The sequence below is a fragment of the Bubalus bubalis genome, chromosome 15 (genome assembly GCF_019923935.1).
Source record: "Bubalus bubalis isolate 160015118507 breed Murrah chromosome 15, NDDB_SH_1, whole genome shotgun sequence".
Lineage (NCBI taxonomy): Eukaryota > Metazoa > Chordata > Mammalia > Artiodactyla > Bovidae > Bubalus > Bubalus bubalis.
In genome coordinates, this window is record NC_059171.1 from 25,225,770 (window position 1) to 25,247,694 (window position 21,925).

The following is a 21,925-nucleotide window of genomic DNA, read 5'->3' on the forward strand; positions in this document are numbered from 1 at the left end:
ATGGAATTTTCTAGGCAAGAATACTGGAGTGGGTTGCCATTTCCTCCTCCAGGGGATCTTCCCAAGCCAGGGACAGAACCAGCATCTCCTGCATTGGCAGGTGGATTCTTTACCACTGAGCCCCCAGGGACGCTCTGTGGCTCTGATCTTGCACTTTTAGGGCTCAAGAATATCAGCAGGGCTATGATACTGGCAGCTATGCTTACAAGGAGAGCACTTGGCTGAAAATCTTGGAGTCAAGGGCCAAGATCACTTCAGGTGACTGTGTCGGCATCAGGCCTATTCACAACAGATGGAAAAACCACAAGGAGCTAAACAGAAGAAAAAAAAGATGGAGAATATCACCTGAGGATTGACAGCACTTTGTAAGAACATGTGAAATATTAGTTGGGAACTTTCAAACCAATAGAAAAGTCTTTGCAAAGAGGTGAGAACACTGCAGTGGGTAGGGGTGAGGAAGACACTGCAGTGGTGGAGACCTATAGATAGATGAAGAAATAAAAATTATTACATATGTATTCCTTGCCTTCTACTATGGAAAATAGTATGGAGATTCCTTAAAAAACTATGACTAAATCTACCATATGACCCAACCATCCTACTACTTAGCATATACTCTGAGAAAACCAAAACTGAAAAGATACATGCATCCCAATGTTCACTGCAGCACTATTTACAATAGCTAGGACATGGAAGCAACCTAGATGTCCATCAACAGACGAATGGATAAAGAAGTTGTGGTACATATATATAATAGAATATTATTCAGCCATAAAAAGGAATGCATTTGAGTCAGTGCAAATGATGTGGTTCAACCTAGAATGCATCATACAGAGTGAAGTAAGTCAGAAAGAGAAAACCAAATATCATATATTAATGTATATATATGGAATCTAGAAAGATAGTACTGATGAACCTATTTGCAGGGCAGCAATGGAGATGCAGACATAGAGAACAGACTTACGGACATGGCAGGGTAGGTAGGAAGGAAAGGGTAGGACTAACAGAAAGAGTAGCATGGAAACATATATACTAACATATGTAAAATAGATAGCTAGTGGGAATTTGCTGTATGACTCAGGGAACTCAAACCTGGGCTCTGTGACAACCTAGAGGGGTGTGGGATGGGGTGGGATGGGGCAGGGAGGTTCAAGACGGAGTGGACATATGTATACCTATAACTGATCCATGTTGATGTATGACAGAAACCAAGACAATATTGTAATTATCCTTCAATTAAAAAAAATAAAGACAACAATATCCCCTGCCTTCTAATGAGAAAAGTTCCTGATAACTGGTGGGTGCGCTTCTTGCTAAATCAGCTATGAGACAGAATTAATTTTTTCTACCGAGGAAAGGAGAGACAGGACTCAAGGAAGATTTGGAAATGGAGGACTGGAGCTAAAGAGGTTTAGAGAAGAGTCAAAAGAAAAAGGATACTTGTGGCTGTGTGGCTATCAGAATCTTGGAGAGAGATAACAAGTAGGGAGATTTGGAGGGAAACAGTGTTTTCCTGTGAGGGAAAAAAAAAAATCTCTTATCATTTTCAATAAAATACATGCTTTGGGGCAAGTGACTTCTTTAGGGTGCGTGAGAAGAATCACTGGTCCTTGCTGTATATATAGAAATAACTAACCTCTGGGTTTCTTAGATTGTTAATGTTGACCCAAGGACTTATATTCCTGTTGGTCTTTAACATTAGATTAGAGCCTCCCTAGGTCTATATCTGTCTTTTTGATCACTCTATACCTTTTTCCTGGCACACAGAAAGAAACTGACAAATATCTGTGATACAGCTGACTGTCTCACTGACTCATTCACTTTCATTCATGATGATGAGATCTGAATACATAGAAGAATTACCCTTCCCTGGAGGTTTTCATGCACTGATCTTGCCTAGCACCCCCAACCCCCCCCCCCCCACCCCACCCAAACTTCACTTTCTGGAGAGCCACATAAGAGACTCAAAGATTTGTAGATTTCAAAGCAAATCCCAGAAGTGGCCGTGGAATAGTATCTAATAATCCTGGCCACTCATGGGCATTGCCGTGGTGGAGGAACCATTCAAGAAACACTGCAGAAATAGTTTCCAGTGTGAGGTTACTTGTTAACTCTACAACAGAGATAACTTCTACAAGGACCCAAGTCAGAAAAGTAAACAAACAGCTGGAGACTGTACCAAGTAAAAATACAGATGCCAACATTGCCCTCATACCAGAATGGAGAAAGATTTCCATTGAAGACCCAGTGAAATGAGATTTTATTACAGGAAAAAGCATATAAACCACTTTCATTTACTGTCTCCTTCTTTCTTTTTTTTACCCTATAGAAGTCTTGATTCCTACATGAGACAAAAACACAAAGGTCTTTCTGTCTTATCTTTTCCAAACTCAGGAACAAATAATGTATTTTATATGTTCTCAGAAACTAAGAAATAGTGTGTATTTGAAATGAATGGCTGAAATCACCATTTGAAGACTCCTACATCCAAGGGCTGTTAGACTGTGGCTGGCTAATCCATGCAGCCAAGGCTGATAAATTCCATCCACTGAGCAGTGACTTGAAGATACAGGACTTTTTGTGATTTTGTATTTGCCATTAGAGAGTTTTGACAACCTCTACTCATCACAGGTAGAGAAAAAAAAAAAAAAGGTTCAATCACTTATTTCAGGTAAATAAGATTCCTGAACTTTTCTGTAATCTATCATTCTTTGATTTTTAGTCTTCCATTCTTACTTTGTGTTAATCTAATCATTTCTTTTTTCTCCTGCCAAATTGGATGAATTGTTCCATAGAAGTTAAGGTAGGAGACAGATTGCTTTATTTTTGTTTTTGTATATATATATTTTTTTATGCTGTTAAACAAGACTGGGTTGCATTGGACAAGATGTTTAATTAGCCTAAGCTCAATGTCCTCATCCATAAAATAAGGATGATAATATAGTATGACTTGTATAAGGTAGACTTGAAGGCTTCCTAGGTGGCGCTAGTGGTAAAGAACCCACCTGCCAATGCAGGAAACCCAAGAGACAGGGTTCGATCCCTGTTGAAAAGATACACTGGAGGAGGAAAGAGCAACCCACTTCAGTATTCTTGCCTGGGAAATCCCATGGACAGAGAAGCCTGACAGGCTAGAGCCCACAAGATTACAAAGAGTCAGACATGAGTGAGCACATGTATGCATGTGGAAAATTAAATAAGATAATGCATACAAAGTACTAAGCAAAGTGTCTAGAGCCTATCTAGCGCTCTAAATATTAGTTCTTGTTGTTTTTAAGTGGGAGCTCTCTTTCTTGCGTTCAAAAATGTTCCTGTTTTTAAACTTGCTTAATTAAATCCTACAACCTAACTTCACCCCCTATCATTTCATCTTAATTCTTTAAAAATCACTTCTGTGTTGGTTTAGTCACTAAGTAATATTCGACTCTTGTAATCCCATGGACTGTAGCTTGCCAGGCTCCTCTGTCCATGGGATTCTCCAGGCAAGAATAGTGGAGTGGGTTGCCATTTTCTTCTCCAGGCGATCTTCCCGACCCAGGAACTGAACCCGTGTCTCCTGCATTACAGGCAGATTCTTTACCAACTGATCTACAAGGGAAGCCCAATTAACTTCATCCCTTATCATTTCAACTTAATTGTTTAAAATCACTTTTGAACGTCTTAAAAATCAGAATATTTAAGAGGTACACTTTAATACAGGTCGGTGATCATGTTTACAATGATAGTTCATATAAACAGTTCTGGTTTCCTTGAGGGCAGCAACTTCAATGTTCTTCCTCACTGCCACATGATGTGCACCTGAAGCAGTTAACCAATGGACACAAAACAGGTGCTCAATAAATATTTGTTGAATGAATGAAACAAGTTGGAAACACTTAGTAAGAACATAATACTTCACAGAGACACTAGTAAGGCAGAATTATAAACCAGGCACATTTAGTAGTAGGATAAGAATTTTATTCCCTGGGAACCATGGTAGCACTGAGGATGCCATTTATGGCTTCATCACCATGACTTGTTATCCAAGTCATTTTTGGCCAATTCAACTAAATGACTTCATTTTCAAGAGCTTCTTTTATTACTAGACTTGTGGCATATATCACCCCATTCTGTTTCCTGGGATGGGGAGATAAAGTAGCAAGTGTTTGCTTCTGATAAAATGAAAAAGAACTGAAACATTCGACTATTAATCTTACATGAAATATACATGACTTGCACAACAGTAAAGAAAATCTTATCTTGTCTATTTTTTCCTCCAACACTAATTTGCTTCTCCTCAGGATCTAATCAGATAAGGAATTTGGCAATTAAATTAGAAAATAAATTCCAGTGGTATATAAAACATGTGAAAATATAATGGCTTTAACCATAAGTTGATAAGCAAAGATTGGTCATTTTAATGGTAATTTTAAATGAAGCACCCATCAAATCTGAAAAATTTACACTTTATTTTTCACTGAATATGTATGTTGGTTCTTTCTTCTTTATCTTTCTCTTATAATTAGCAAAAATATTTAAAAGGGAGAATTGTGGCACAGAAAGGCTACAGTAGAAGACAAGCATACAATGAACCCTGGAGAAGGAAACGACAACCCATTCCAGGATTTTTGCCTGGGAAATCTCACGGACAGAGGAGCCTGGAAGGCTACAGTCCATGGGGTCACATAGGAGTCAGACACAACTTAGTGACTAAACAACAATACATGAGTGAAAGACTGGAAAGGACTGCCATAGCCATTTCACTCTCTATCGCTAAATGTATAGATGGATATACAGAAACAATATACAGATGGATCACTATTAGCTCCTGAGGCACCAAACAGCCTGCATATTTTGCAAAAAATTTCCCAAACCTATCATATTCACCTTCATTGTATTTATCAAAACTGCTTACATTTTCCTTCTACTATTGTTTACCTAATAGTTCCCTTTACTTCATATTTTAAGCTTTCTATGCATTTTAGATTTACCTTAAACAAGAGTATCTGAGAAAATAAGCATGTGTGCTTTTACCTAATGTATATTAAAAGAAACACTGAATATTAAAAGAAACGCTGAATATTAAAATAAGCATCTGTCCATTCATACCCATCAAATAATTCATATCCCCAGTCGAATTTGTATCACACACTTTGGGAAAAAAGACTAAGTGTTAAAACAGCAGAGTCATCCCCTACAAAATGAATGAAACGATACCTCCTGTCACTGTATCTATGCAACAGACTATTGTAGCAGTTTACCTTACAATATCTATCTGCAACTATCTATGCTGCAGTCCGTCAAGATCAGTTTGCATCATGTCCAGAGTATTTGGGGGATTGTTTCCATTTCGCTGTCCAATAAAAAATACAAAAAGAAAAGCTTCTCTTTTTTTTGGAAATAGAGGTTTCTGCACATACATGGCCCGAGAGCAGGTAAAGGACTTCCAGTCAGGAAGTCACGGCAGGGGACTGGCAACAGCCCTATTTGTAAGGCGGTCCACTGACAGAAACGCCCAACTGAAGGTTTGAAATAGAAACTAATGATTGACCAGGAGTTTCAACAGCTCTTCTCTTGATTCTGGCAATGGAAATGAAAGAGAAGTTATCCAGTGTTTGAAGAGTAAATCTTCACTCTTTTTCAGTCTTGTATTCAGAAGAGTGTTGAGGAAATAGTAAACAAATTTCTTCTCAATAGTTGCATTCCCCTTGGAGAATTTACATTCCTTCCTGACATACCGCAAAGAGCTATAAAAACACGTCAGTTCAAAAGACGAAAAGGAGAGTTAATATTTAAAGGAGCAGCTAGCAATCAATTACCCTCAGTTTAATAATAGTTAACATTTATTGAGTACCTATGATATGTCCAGGACTGTGCTAATCATTGTACTTGAATTATCTGTTCTATTACAATCACAACAACCCAATATGTAGGGAACTTTTATTACCATCATTTTTCAAAGGAAAACAAACAGAGAGGTTTCTGACAGGACTCAAACCCAGGGTTCTCTGACTCCAGAGATGAAGCTTTTTAACCATTACATATGTATAAACCCTCATTCAGTTCTTGGAAAGCCTCAGTTGAATTCCCCGATTAATTATCTTCTTGATTTTTAACATATATTTCTTTATTTGTTAAACCACTAAGAAGCACAGAACTTGATAGCCAGTTAGACCAAAGGACAGCTATAATAGTGGAAAATGAAAGTTATCAAGAAAACTTAAAAAGTATATTTATTGTATGTCAATCACTTCACATATATTATCAAATTTAACCCTCGAAATAAATATATAATATCCATTTCACAGATAAAGAAACCAGAAATTTAAAAGATAAGGAACTTGACCAAAGTTATATAGAAGCGGTATTTTAACCAGGCATTCTGACTCTACAGTCCATCATCTTAACATGCTGAAGGACTTTCTCTAATATAAGTGAAAACAATCATTTTTAGGGTATTTATATGGAGTAATTCAACCAATCCTCATCTTCACCAAGTAAAAAGGACAAGATTAACCCAACATCCTCAAAATTGAATCCTGAGCTGGCAGCATCAGCACCATCTGCAATCTTATTCATAATGCAAAATGTCAGGCCCTACCTAGAACTATTGAATCAGAAACCTGAGTGTGGCACCCAGCTTCTTTTTATCAAGCCTTGTAGGTAACTCTGCTGCTGGTGCTGCTGCTAAGTTGCTTCAGTTGTGTCCGACTCTGTGCAACCCGAGACGGCAGCCCACCAGGCTCCCCTGTCCCTGGGATTCTCCAGGCAAGAACACTGGAGTGGGTTGCCATTTCCTTCTCCAATGCATGAAAGTGAAAAGGGAAAGTGAAGTCGCTCAGTCGTGTCCAACTCTTAGCGACCCCATGGACTGCAGCACACCAGGCTCCTCCGTCCATGGGATTTTCCAAGCAAGAGTACTGGAGTGGGGTGCCATTGCCTTCTCTGGTAGGTAACTCTAATACTCATCAACTTTGAGAACCAGAAGTTTGAATTATTTCTCCCTTACCCTGGCAACACCTTAGGATCACTTGAGAACTTTACATAAATAAGATGCTTGGGCTTGTTCCTAGAAATTCTGATTCAGTTGATCTGGGTGGCAGCATAGACAATAGTATTTTAGAAAATGTATCAGGTAGTTCTAATCTGCAGGATGGTTGAGAACCAATAGTTTAAAACTGAAAGAACTAACAAAGAAGAAAGGCCATGAAAGAGCTGGATTTGTTCTGTGTAAAGAGTAAACTTGCTTGGATATGCCTAAAAACATTTCTGGAGAGCTCTTTAATTATAGGATTATAAAACAATGACCTTACTGCCTTTAAAGTGTTAGATATTTCATTTCTGAAGCATTTAAGGACACAAGGATGACCACATATTAAATAAACCAGGCCCAAGAGACTAAGCACCTCCATGGTTCATATTATTTTGTTGTTGTTAAAGTACTTTATCTCCTAAATTTATGTTTTCAAAGCTTTTAAAGAATAAAATATTTATGTCTTGATCACTCATAAGCAGTATGCCGACTCTCATCTAATAATTTACAATTGCTCTTATGATGACATTTTGTCTCCAATTTCACAAAGCGTTCTTGTTTGTTCCTCCCAAAATAAGCAGTCGGTGCCTGTGTTATCATCTCTAACTGCTCCAATATCTGATTCACCTGGGATGAATGAACAACTGGGAAAACTGCAGTGACACGTCATCTTCCTCAAATAAATTACAAAAGCTTTGGAGTTAATGGTTGCAACCAATGATACATAGCCTGCAGGGATTCTACACCTTCCACAAGGAAACAATGAACTTTGGAAATAACTGTTTCCTTGCATCAAACTGCCACATGTCTATAACAACACTATGCCAAAATGTGGAAACAAGCTAACTGCCATTAACATAAACTATGGTGCATCCTTACAATAGAGTATTACTCAGCTACAAAAAGGAATGAAGTATTGACACACACAACAGGGATGAACCTTGAAAACATTATGCTAGGAAGCCAGACACAAAAGGTCACGTATTGTATCATTTCACTTATATGAAATATCCAGAATAAGTAAATCCTTAGTAGACACAGTAAGTAGATAGTGGTTTTCCAGGGACTGATGGCAAGGGGGAGTAGGGAGTGACTGCTTAATGAGTACAAGGTCTCCTTTCAGGTTGATAAAGCGTTTTCAACCTAGATAGATTGCATGGGGATGATTGCATGGCATTTTGAAAGTACTAAAAGCCAGAGCTGTACGCTTCAAATGGTTAATTTTAATGTTATGTGATTTCACCTCAATAAAAGGTAATTTTGAAAATAATTGGCACTACTTCTCCACATTTGGCATCTGTGTCTTCTTTAGATTACTATGAAATGTATCAGAATAAATATGTATTTTTTCACTTTTATTTTGAAATAATGATAAACAGGAAACTGCGAAGATAGTATAAGGAGGACCCATGTACTCTTCACTCAGTTTGCCTGCTGGTCATATCTTATGTAATTATTCTGAATTGGACATTATTACAATGAGCATGTATAGTTCTTTTTTTAAGTTTTTCAACTTTTATTTTATATACAAAGATCTAGTATTCTTTCTGCATAACGTAGATGTGCTGGATGATCCATTCAAAAAAATTCACTGAGTAACTTAACTTCATTTAATGAAGTCCATGTTTTGTGTACTGGAAGAAGCACTGATGGCACATATTGAGGCCGTATTTCCATGTTAGACTCTGCCGGTTTGAGTAGACCCAGCAAGAATGAGAACCCTGGACAAATTTTCTCAGATGTCTCCAGTAGACCTGCTGGTGACCCATGTTGCTCTCTTGGCTGCAAAGAGCAAAAGGAACAAAGGTGCATACACATGTGCTCTTCAAAATTTGGGGACACAGTTTACTAGAAGGCAGTGCTAGTTCGATATCATTTTTTTTTAATTGGGATATTCACTTGATTGTAGTAGTCTGGGATCAAAACTGCAATATAACCAAATTATACTTGTATTTCTTTTCTCCAGATGGGACAATTTTCAGATGGTGTAAGAGCTAAACTTATCTGGAAGCAAATCTTTGCTGGGCTTTTTCTGTTTTATTAGGTGTATAGACTCATATAGGGCTTACCTGGTGGCTCACATGGTAAAGAATCTGCCAGCAATGCAGGAGACAGGGGTTCGATCCCTGGGTTGGGAAGATCCCCTAGAACTTTTATAGTTGTACATTTTACATTTTACATTTAAATGTACTAACATTTTATGTTAATTTTTATATAACATGTGAGGTTTAAGTTGAAACAGTTTTTGTTTGTGGATAGCCAACTGCTCCAGCACCATTTATTGAGAAGATTATTTATCTTTCACTGAATTACCTTTAGAAAAAAAATCAACTGGCTATATACATCTGGGTTTATTTCTAAGTCCTTTCTTCTATCCAGCTGATCTCTGTGCCTCTCCTTTAACCAGTTCCACTACAGTCTTGGTTTCTATAGTATATCATTCTTGAACTCAGGTGGAGTGATTCTTACCAATTTATTATTCTTTTTAAAAATTGTTTAAGCTAGTCTAGTTCCTTTGCTTTTCCATATAATTTTAGAATAACACTGTCTAGCTACATCTATAAAAAATCTTGCTGAGATATTTAGAGGTTCTGCATGTTAATCCGGGGAGAACTGACATGTTTACAATGCTTTACTATATTGAGACTTTAAATCCATGGACATGGTTTGTCTTTCCATTTTAGATCTTTTATTTCTTTCATCGGTGTTTTATAGTTTCCAGCATACAAGTACTGCATATTTTGTTAAATTTATATCTATTTAAGTTTTTGAGCGGCTATAAATAGCATTTTTATTTAATTTGAGTTTCTATATTTTCATTGTTAGAATATAGAAATTTTTTTTTTTCTTTTTTTTGGCTGCACCACGCAGCATGCAGAACTTCCCTGACCAGGGATCTAACCCATGCCCCCTGCAGTGGAAGTGCTGAGTTTTAACCACTGGACCACCAGGGAAGTCTGATTTTTGAATGTTTATTTTATATCCTGTTAACTTCCTGAACTCACTTATTACTTCTAGAAGTTTTTGGTAGATTTCTTAGAATTTTTTTTTTTTTTTAATAGACCATCATGTCATCTGCAAATAGGGGCAGTTTATTTCTTCCTAGTTTATATGTCTTTTATTTCCCTTTTTTACCTTATTTCTCTGGCCAGAACTTCTTCACAATCTCTTCTAGAAAATAGAACAGGAGGGACACTTCTCAACTTATTCCATGAAACCCCTATTACCCTGATACTGAAACAAGACAAAGACAGTACAAAAATGAAAACTACAGGCAATTTCCCTCATGAACATATGAGCAAAAAATTCTTAACAAAACATTAGAAAATAAAACCTAGGAACATATAAAAAGAATTACACTATGAACAAATAGAGTTTATTTCAAAGATACAAGACTGGTTCAACATCTGAAAATCAATCAATATGACCCACCATATTAACAGGGTAATGAAAAATCACCCTATCCCAATAATTGATACCAAAAAAGCACTTGACAAAATGTGACACCCATTTATGGTTTAAAAAAAAAAAAAAACACTTAGAAAACTAGGAATAGAGGGAATCATCCTTAATTTGATAGTTATGAAATCAACACATTATAGATCAAATGACGTGTGTTTTCTATTTCCTTTATGAATAAGGCACTGTTAAAGGGCTGAAGATCCACTATGTCACTATACATATGGTAAAATACAGTAAATTCAATTACTTAATACATAGTGGATAAAGTCCATCAGCGGAGAAGGCAATGGCACCCCACTCCAGTACTCTTGCCTGAGAAATCCCATGGACAGAGGGGCCTGGTAGGCTACAGTCCATGGGGTCGCTAAGAGTCGGACACAACTGAGCGACTTCACTTTCACTTTTCACTTTCATGCATTGGAGAAGGAAATGGCAACCCACTCCAGTGTTCTTGCCTGGAGAATCCCAGGGACAGAGGAGCCTGGTGGGCTTCTGTCTATGGGGTCGCACAGAGTTGGACATGACTGACGCGATTTAGCAGCAGCAGCAGCAGCAAAGTCCATCAGACAAAAAGGAAATGTTAAATAATGATGAGTCCGTGAGGATACTGGTTCAAAATATATTTCATCCCTTGATATGGAAAGTCTGTCTTAGAAATGAGGTGAGATTCTTGTGTTTTAATCCCCACTTTCTTTAATTCATTCATTCAATAAGTATCTATTGAAGGCATTACTGTATGATAGGCACTGCTCTAGATATTGTAGGTAGAGAATGAAACAAACAGATCAACTTTCATAACCTTCATACCACACTGCTCATATTCTGATGACAGGATAAAGAAAAATCAAGCTACATTATTAACATATACCACATAGTATATTACTTGGGGACCAGTGTTATTACAAACTAAATAGGAAAATAAGAGAGGGAAAACTGTGATGAAGGTGGATTTAAATAGGATAGTCAGGACAAACTCACTGGAAAGGTAAAATATGAGCTAGTATTTAAGGAGACAAGTATGCTAGGCAAAATAATGCCTCTCCACAAAGATATCCTAATCCCTGGAATTTTAAATGTGTTATCTTACATGGCAAAAGGGACTTTTCAGATATTAATAAGGTTACCAACCCTGAGATGAAGAGATTATCCAAGTGGGCCTAATCGAATTACATTGAGTCCTTAAAAATCAAAGCACCTTTCCTGGCCTGGGTCATACGGATATACGACAATGGAAGAAGGATCAGAGAGATACAATCTTTTTTGCTTTGAAGATGAAGAAAAAGTACCACAAGCCAACGAATGTGCGTGACCTCTAGAAGGTGGAAAAGGAAAGGAAATTAATTTACTTCTACAGCCTCCAGAAGAGAACACAGACCTCCTAACATCCGGATTTTAGGCAAGTGAGACCTGTGTCTAACTTGTGACCTACAAAACTGTAACATACTAAATCTGTGTTACTTTAAACTATTAAGTTTGTGGTAACCTATTACAGTAGCAATAGAAAACTAATAGAGTGAGCTTATGAATCAAGGAGCAGTGGAAAGGTCAGTGAGTCTGGAGAAGTACAGAATTAGAAGATGATGTCAGAGCGGAGCAGAGGAGATAAAGATTATAAAGGGCCTTGGTGGCCAGTTTAACAACACTGGTTTTTATTCTGAGACGAGAAGCCACTTTGAATTCTTAAAACAGAGGAGTATGATCTATCTTACAATCTTAAAGGGATAGTTACTCTGTGGAAGGGCAAGGACAAAAACCTAGAGCTCACTGGGGAGGCTCTTTGAGCCAGATGATGGTGGCTTCAATAAGGGCAATAGCTATGGAGATAAGTGCTCAGGTAAATATTTTGAAGCTGAGGCCAGAAGATTTCCTGGTGTCTTGAATGATGTGTATGAGAGATGTCTCGAGGTTCTGACCTAAGGAAATGCACAACTAAGTTTTGTTAACTGAGATGGAGAAGACTATGTGCAGACTTAGGAAAGAGAGAATAGATGCTTAGCTTCAGACATGTTAAATTTGATATACTTAATGAAGAAACAGCTGGTATGTAGTTGGATATATGACTTCTAGAGTTAGGGAAGTGATCCACAATGGAAATATAAATCAATATCATCAGGGGGAGTTAGGTGGTATTGGAAGATGTGAGAGCAGAGGCAATCACCAAGGGAACAAGGGTGGGCAGAAAGAGAAAAGATCTAAGACTGGACCCTGAAAAGCTCTAAAGTCAAGAGATTAGGAATGAGCAAAAAATCCTGAAGAGAGGTAGCCAGTGAAGTAGGAAAACAAAACAAAACAGGAAAGTATGTATCTTGGAAACCAAGAGAAGTATGTTTCAAGAAGGTGGGTGCATGTGTGCAAGCTCAGTTGTGTCTGACTCTTTGAGACCCCATGGACTTTAGCTTGCCAGCCTACTCTTTCCATGGGATTTTTTTCAGGCAAGAATACTGCAGTGGGTTGCCATTTCCTACTCCAGGGGATCTTCCCAATCCAGGAACTGAACCTGCACCTCCTGTGTATCCTGCATTGGCTGATGGATTCTTTACCATTGAGCCACCACCTGGGAAGCCAAGAAGATGGGTGATCAATGACAAATGTAGTTTTTAGATCAAGTAATATGAGGACTAAGAATTGACCAGTGTTTTAAGCAACATGAAAGTAACAGATACCCTTAAAAAAAAAAAAAAAAGGTAGTTTCAAAATAGTGGGAATGTGGAAATGTGGAGTGCTGATGATCCGGAAACACAGTTGGTTTAAGAAAGTCTGGAAAGCAAGGAACTGCCATTAGTAAATGATGAGAAACACCTCAAGGAGATTTTGCTGCTAATAGCTCAATCAGTCTTGGAGAAGGAAGAACCTGTAAAAAGCATTTAAAAACGTTGTGCATTGCATTTTCTGCTAATGTTATGGGAAAATGAGGACACAAGATTTAGACCTCCACCAGTGCTGATGTGAAGTATGCTAACCTGGACACACTGAACTTATAGATATTGGCTTTGGTCTTATTTTTATATCTTGTTATGCCAGTAGAGTTACTGAAACAACATCTTTGTACTTGCCAATAAACTATCCTAAACTATCTTTGCACAAATAAGCAAGATTTACTCTAAAAAGTACTGCTGCCAGAAAACTAAGACTAACTATATACATATGAATGCAATATAACCCCCTTACTTGGCTTGATAAGGTTTTTTTTAAGTGAATTACTTTTCTCTTTTATGGTAAAAACTTTGTATTGTAGTTTCCTATTAAAAGGGGCAGCAGGAAATGTATGCTTGGAGAGGGATATGTTTTTTGTTTCATTTTTTTCTCCTTAAGTATTGTGGGTTTTTCCCTCTTTGACCACTTGTAGAAGAAGACCTCCTGAGTAGTACAGGATGACTTGGCAACATCTTTAGAAATAAAAAGCAAAATCCTGTTGTTTGGGGATTTTCTAGCAATATTATCTGGAGAATTATTTTTCTTCTGGGCTTATACATGGCTTTCCTCAAATTAATTTCTTATATGGGTAATAATCACACCTCCCTCTTGATTCTTTCATCAAATATGGCAGAAAATGTTACTGATGAGTAACTAAAAGTTTATTTTATCTGAAGAAGTATGATGAAAGGGAAACATAATTAAATTTGGCACTTCAGAAAGTATGGTTTCAAAAAACATTCTCAAATAGTTATACAAATTTAGTATATGAGCAAGATGACATATCACATCAGTAGGAAAATAATTTTTTAAAGTAAATTGTGTTAGAACAATTTTGTGTCCATCCAGAAAAAGATAAGTTGGTTTATACTTCTTACTATACACAAAGGTAAATTCCATATCAATTTAAGTTTACATTAAAAATAAATTATTAAGAGAAAATATATCCTTAGGTTAAAAAAGGCCTTTCTAATTTACAATCTTGAATCATTAAAACAATTGCTAAAATTAATCATTTTGACTACCAAAAATATAAAAAAGCCTGAATACCAAATTGAAAAAAAAGGGCACAAAATCAAAAGGCAAATGACAGAGAAAAAGTTATTTGTAATTCATAACTTAAAAGACAAATGCCAAAACAATCTTGAGAAAGAACAGAGCTGAGAGTATCATGCTCTTAGACTTCAGACTATACTACAAAGCTATTGTAATTAAAACAGTGTAGTTCAGGCACAAAACCAGACACAAAAATCAGTGGAGCAGAATAGAGAGCCTACAAATTAACTCACACACTTATGGTCATTTAATCTATAACAAAAGAGGCAAAAATATACAATGGGAAGGGACAGTCTCTTCAATAGGTGGTGCTTGGTAAACTGGACAGCTCCATGTAAAAGAATGAAATTAGAACATTTTCTCACACCATGAACAAAAATAAACTCAAAATTAACTAAAGACCATTAACCATAAAACTTCTAGAAGAAAACATAGGCAGAACACTTTGCATAAATCATAGCAATATTTTTCTTTTTGGATCTGTCTCCTCAGGCAAAGGAAATAAAAGCAAAAATAAACAAATGGGACCTGATAAAATTAAAAACTTCTGTAGAACACAGAAAACCATCGATAAAATAAGACAACCTACTGAATGAGAGAAAGATATTTTCAAATGATATGACAGATAATGGATTAATATCCAAAATATATAAACAGCTCAAATAACCCAATGCCAAAAACAATCCAATTAAAACATGGGCAGAAAACTTGAACAGACATTTTTTCCAAAGAAGACACACAGCTGGCCAACAGGCCCATGAAATTATGTTCAACTTCACTAATCATCAGAAAAATGCAAAATCAAAACAATGGTATCACCTTACACTTGTCAGAACTGCTATCATCAAAAAGACAACAAATAACTGATGTTGGTGAGGATGTAGACAAAAAGGAACACTTGTATACTATTCATAGTAAAGCAAATTGATGCAGCTACTATGGAAAATATGAGATTTCCTCAAAAAATTAAAAATAGAACTATCATCTGATCCAGAAATTCTACTTCTAGGTATATATGTAAAGAAAAGGAAAACACTCATTTGAAAAGATACATCCACACCAATGTCCATAGCAACATTATTTACAATAGGCAAGATATGAAAGCAAGTAAATGTCTATCAATAGATTGAACAGATAAACACTCACACACACACACACACACACACACACACACTGGAATACTATTCGGTCATAAAAAATAAATTTTGCCATTTGCAACAGCATGGTTGGACCTGGAAGGTATTATGCTTAGTGAAATAAGTCAGACCAAGAAGGACAAATATTGTACCTTATCATAAATGTCAAAGCTAAACAAAGAATTAAGGGAATTAAGAGGTACAACCAGTCCATTCTGAAGGAGATCAGCCCTGGGATTTCTTTGGAAGGAATGATGCTAAAGCTGAAACTCCAGTACTTTGGCCACCTCATGCGAGGAGCTGACTCATTGGAAAAGACTCTGATGTTGGGAGGGATTGGGGGCAGGAGGAGAAGGGGACGACAGAGGATGAGATGGCTGGATGGCATCACCGACTCGATGGACGTGAGTCTGAGTGAACTCCGGGAGTTGGTGATGGACAGGGAGGCCTGGCATGCTGCGATTCATGGGGTCGTGAAGAGTCGGACATGACTGAGCGACTGAACTGAACTGAACTGAACTGACTGAAGAGGTACAAATTACTATGTATAAAATATGATACGAAGATATATTGTATAGCACAGGAAATATAGCCAATACATTATAATAACTTTAGATGAAATAGAAACCATAAAATTTTTGAAGCACTATGTTGTATACCTGAAACTAACATAATATTATAAATCAACTACACTTCAATAAAAAATTAAAATAAAGGAATTTCCCAAAAAAAGAAAAATGAAAACTAAGGCTACATAAAGCAATCAGTCTAAACAATCATAATGGCATAAATTCAAAAGTTAGACAATACCAATTTGTGGGCAAGTATAAACTTGCAAGGAAACTGACAATCTTATACATTACAAATGAAAGTGAAAAATAATACAATTACTCTGAGGAGAAATATGGCAATTTTTATTTAATTATAAATGCATTTATTCTTTCACCCAAGATTTTGCTTTGGGGAATTATAAAAACATGAGTATGAGATGATGTATGTTCAACTGTTCCCTAAAACCTTGTTTGTAATAGAAAAAAAGATAAATGTAATCAAACTCAAAAACTTACATACTGTAAAACATTCACCCAAGGGAATACTATACAGTTGTAAAAATCAAGAATGAAGCTCTCTCTGTATGGACAATAAAAGAGCTCCAGGATATATTACCAACTGCATTTTTAAAAAAGTCATATAACAGGGCATACAGTATGGTATCCTTTGTTTATAAAAGTGGGGAGACTACAGTGGACATGGACTAGGGTTGGAGAGAAACTTCTTAATGATGTTATAGTTGGATTTTTTAATCATATAAATACACAAACAATCCAAACAAAAAAGAAAGAAAATAAAAACAAAGCAGAACTGGAGTCAAATCCTGATTCACTCATAGACTATGTAACCTTGTATAGTAACTTAACTATCATCCTGAGCTTGGTTTCTTAGTCCATAAAATTGGAAAAACACGCCTTGTTTATTTATTTTTCTTTTTAATAGATGATGGAAAACATATGAAAACACTTTTGAACCACGAAGTGATAAGAAAGGAAGACCTATTATTTTTTATTTTCAGTTTTCTTAAAACAAGTTGCAGGCCTACATACAAAACAAGGCACAATCTAATCAAGCCAGTTTATGGACACAGAAACCTCTAATACTCAGTATATGTGCTTTATTCATTCTTCTCATTCTCTATTAATTCTTTTCATTTTTCTAAAATTTTATTTTACTCATAAAAGCTTTTCCCCAGGCCTAGACACAGTTACAGAACAAAAAGTAGCGACAAACGAGCTGAGTCACTGGAACAACAGTCCCTCCAAATTCTTCCCTCTGGGGTGTCACTCAGCTGCCTCTCTTCTCTTGGTGGCTCGCTGGTTGCAAGGACCCCTCTGGCCTCCTCTCCAGCTGCTATCCAGAGACTCCATTGCTATCCACGATAGCTTCACATTCTCATCTTTGTCTACTAATTTTGCCATCTCTGCTGTCCCCTCCTCCACCAAATTTGCTACTTCCGGGCTCCACACCTCTGAGGAAGGAGCCAAGTTCAGGGGCCAGGAATGAGTCATGGGAACAGCTCCTCAGACAGGCCTCCCAAATGCCATGGCTTCTCCTGGTTCCACTGGTCTGCCTTGTACAGAGTGGGTAAAACTCCTCCTAAGAAGCCAGGGAGAGGCCAAAACTTGCAGGGCCCAGGCACCCTGTGATAATCTTGCCATAACCTGAAGTGTGAAATTTTTTTTTTTCTTTAGGTCTCGGGCACCTGTTCCCCACAAGGGAGCTGCACTTCACATAAGGAAGCAATTTCCAACATTCCCATCCCTTATCTTTGGTTAGCAGTGAGGGGGCTTGGTGTCTCCTTATCATCTCTGCCCCCGTCCCCCCAGTCTCACTCTCTGCCCCTCCACTTGTGGGCAGTCTAATTTCCCAGTGGATGGACCCATGCTTCCAGGTTTTCCTCTCCCACGTACCACCAGTCTATGGGGGTTTTCTCTACAGCCATATCTCTTGATTCTGACCAATTCTTAATTTAAAAAGAATGATTTTGGGGGCAGCTACAAACACTGTAAATCTTTTCTGAGATCATTGCTAAGAAAAGTTATAATTTCAGAACAGTAATTCCCCAGCCTTGGTTGATGAGTATCAGATTTTCCAAAAGACAACAACCCTAAATTTACCAAAATTCCCTCTAAAAATATTTTTTAAAGTTAGATCATTTTATGTATGACTGTCATGTGACACTCTAAGCCCTACCATAAGCAAAGGGCAAAGTCCCTCAAATCTCACACATACACTATTAAGTATCTTTTCCAGTTATGGGGTTAGTCAGAAAGGAGAAAGAATGTTAATACAATTTTTAAAAAAATCAAGAAAATAAAGGTTTTAAAATCAAAATTATTCAAGCTAACTTTTAAAAGGACAGATCATAAAATCATAGGATAAACATATTTCTAAATGGCAGAATTAATATATATATACATATATATTATTTTGGTGAATCTTGTATGAAAAGGAAGGAAAGCATAGATATATATCTTACCAGATTGTTATACACTATGGAAAGAAAGAGCATGCATCTCTAATACCAGTGGAACACACTATATATAAATACAAGGCTGACATGTTCGGTAATACTTGGGAATTCAAAAATGCATAGCCATCTGCTGAATTACTTATCTGGAGTTCAATTTGGTAAAAATGTCTGTTTCTTATGCATACCCAAAGTCCCCACTAAGAACTGAGACCAGAGAATTACTGTGGTTTCACTACAAAGTTTCAATGGGTTTCATAGAAACATTTCTAGATTACACTGGAAATTGTTATAAATATTTCCTTATGCCTCTGTCTTCCACTCAGCTGAAAATAATCTCTTTTCTTTCTGATCTTCAGTCATTGCTGAAGTGTTACCTATCTGTCCTCGTGATGGCTCCTGGATGCCATGTCTTGCAACCTTGTGCTGTGACCTCAGCATGACAGCTGTTCCAATGGTCTTGGCTGAGGCTGTTGCATTTACTCACCCAAAGAAGCAGAATGTTGGCTCCGTGCACTTACTGTATGCCTGCTACCCCTGGCTGTCAGTCTCCTGACAGGTTGCTCTGTCAATTTTCCCAGGTAAAGGTCCTAAGGGAGGCTTTTCCACACAGATGGACTGCACGATGTGACCAACATCTCCTTAGCATGAGAGCAGACATTGTTGCCCTGAACCTTGAAAGTTCATGCTTATGAACCCCAAGTGGATCTACAAATAGCTAGAGTGAGAATAGTGAGAATAATTATATCCATGCAACTCTAGGTGAACTATGAACACAAAGTACAGGTTAGGGACCCCTTGACAATTAGTCTAAGATTCAGATAGTTACTAACTAAGAAAATAAAGTATTCTTAGAATATTATTCGAGTCATTTTTAGAGGGTCAAAAAACACATAGCTTTAAACAAGGGAAATTTTAAAACATCATAAAATTCTGGCATTGAATGATTTAAAATAAACTCCTTTATTTTGCAGATAAGGAAACTGTAACTCAAGGATTTTCCCCAGGTCACCATGGCTTTCAACTAGAAGCCATACTTCCCCATACTTTTATAACACATATCTTGAAAGACAGGCTCCAAATTAGGATTTCAGTATCTAAGTACTAAAAGCAAATTTTATTCCTCATTTTTAATCTTTATTTCTGATGTCCACTTACTTAATAGAAACCTTCCTCTCTTTCCTATCTTCACAGTCTTACCTGATTTTCATAAAAAGCATCTTCCTCTCCAATTAAAAAAAAATAAAATAAAATAAAAATTTTTTTTTTTTAGAAAAGTACCTTCATATCCAATGGTGGGGTTATTTGACACCTTAAGGGATTTGGAGACCTTCAGGATAAGTTCCTACATGCCAAACCATATAAAACATGACTATAAATAACCATGGCTATAAAAACCAGACTACTTGTCCACAGCCTAAGAAGAATCAGACCAGGAAAAAGAAATTAGGCAGAAGACCCATATGATGCTAGGCAAGCAAGGAAGGTAACATGACTTGTTACTCTCGTTTCGTCCCTCTATATCCAATGTGTGTGTGTCTGTGTGTCTGTGTATCTGTGTGTGGCTGTGTATGTGTGAGTGATACGGTGAGAATAACTCTTTTCAGCCATCAATATTATACCTGTAATTTCTCACCTGAACAGTCTGACACTTGTTAAAAGAGATAAAGAATTCCTAAACTCAGACTGCGGTCCCAAAGACCTGGGCTCAAATCCTTGTTCTGACACTTCGCTTCTGTGTGCTTTGGGGAAGGCTCTTAATTCCTTCTAACTTGGGTTTCTTCCTTTGTGACAGGGAAGTAATCATGTCCTCCTCTCAGGGATCATGGTAAGGTTGAAATTACATAGCACAGGCAAAGGGTCTGTATTCACAGAGGCCCAATTAGTGTAATTTTCATTTGTTTTTATAAAGTAAGACTACATTAATAAATAGGAGGGAAAATGCAAACAGTACAGAACAAATCAGATTGTTGTTTTTGTTTCTTTGCAGACCAGTGATGTTTAAAAACCCTTTCCAAGAACACTATAAATTCTCCCCAAACTCCAAGTGGAATTCTTCCTAATGCCGTTTGAAAGTTCACTGGGTTTAAGAAACTCTATCTGGGGATGCCATATCTGATAGAAGTGCTGGGCAAAATTTTTGGCCTGGTTCATTTTTGACCCCCTGAGATTTATTCTTTTCCCCTCTTCCTCCCTTCTCTCTCATTCTGTTTTTCTTCTTCCTGGCACTGCCCCTAATAAGTTCTTGGGCAAAAGGAGTTTTTTTTCCTTTGTAATAGTTTGTGCCCTTCTTCGACAGGTCTGGTAAGAACTAAAGGGGATGAGGCATAAATGGATGAGAGAAGGTCATCTACGCACCCCCACTCCTCTCAGCCCCAAAGAGTGCTCTTCAGTAACCTCTGTCGTGATCCTCCTTTCCTTTCTGATTCAGCTTTTTCATCTGTTGGGGCAAGGGTGAAAGGTCACTGGGCGGAGCCACGCTAACTGCACTAGGAAATCACCCAGTAATGCAAGGACATCAGGGAAAAAATCAAGAAAGAAAAAATAGAAGCATGGAGGAGAAACTGCTGCCAAAAATTGTCATTGAATCCTTTTGGATTTATTTAGAGCACACTGCTCTGCATATAAATATGAAACCAAACAAATCTCTAAGCCAGTCTATTTAGACCAATTTGATATTTCAATGGAAACTAAAGCTATGCCTTTGTGATGCCAAAATATCTGGATTAAAAGTGAAAAACTATGTCAAAAAAGAAATATCTGTTAAGCCTATTACACAAAACAAGCCCTGTGCTTGGGCACTGATGAGAGGATAAGAGAAGTAGAATAGAGTGCTTCTCTTTAAGGAACTTACAGTTATGGCAGTAATAATAATGATAACATCCTGGCTATCAGCATGACACCACATACATGTTGATCATTCTCTTATCATTTTGTCTCCTTTTTTTTTCCCTTATAGTCTTTATCAACTATATCTCTATCCATCTGTCCTTCCATCTGTCCTTTCATCCATCCATCCATTTATAGCTCTTTCCCTTTCTCTTCTTTTATCTACCTATTAAGAGATTATTTTCTTCGTCAAGTAAGTTCATGTAAATTCCTTGAGAAAGGGAGCTTGGTTTAGTTTACTGCTATTAACTCTGGTCCAAGAATGGAGCCCTGACACATAACTGACACTAAATAAATATTTCTGAATGAATTAGTGATACAGAACTAATAAGATATTCACAAGAGAAGATAAGAAAATCTTAATAGAAAAAAGACATCTTCATGGAGAAAAGACATCTCCAGCTAAACATACAGATACAATTTGGATGGATA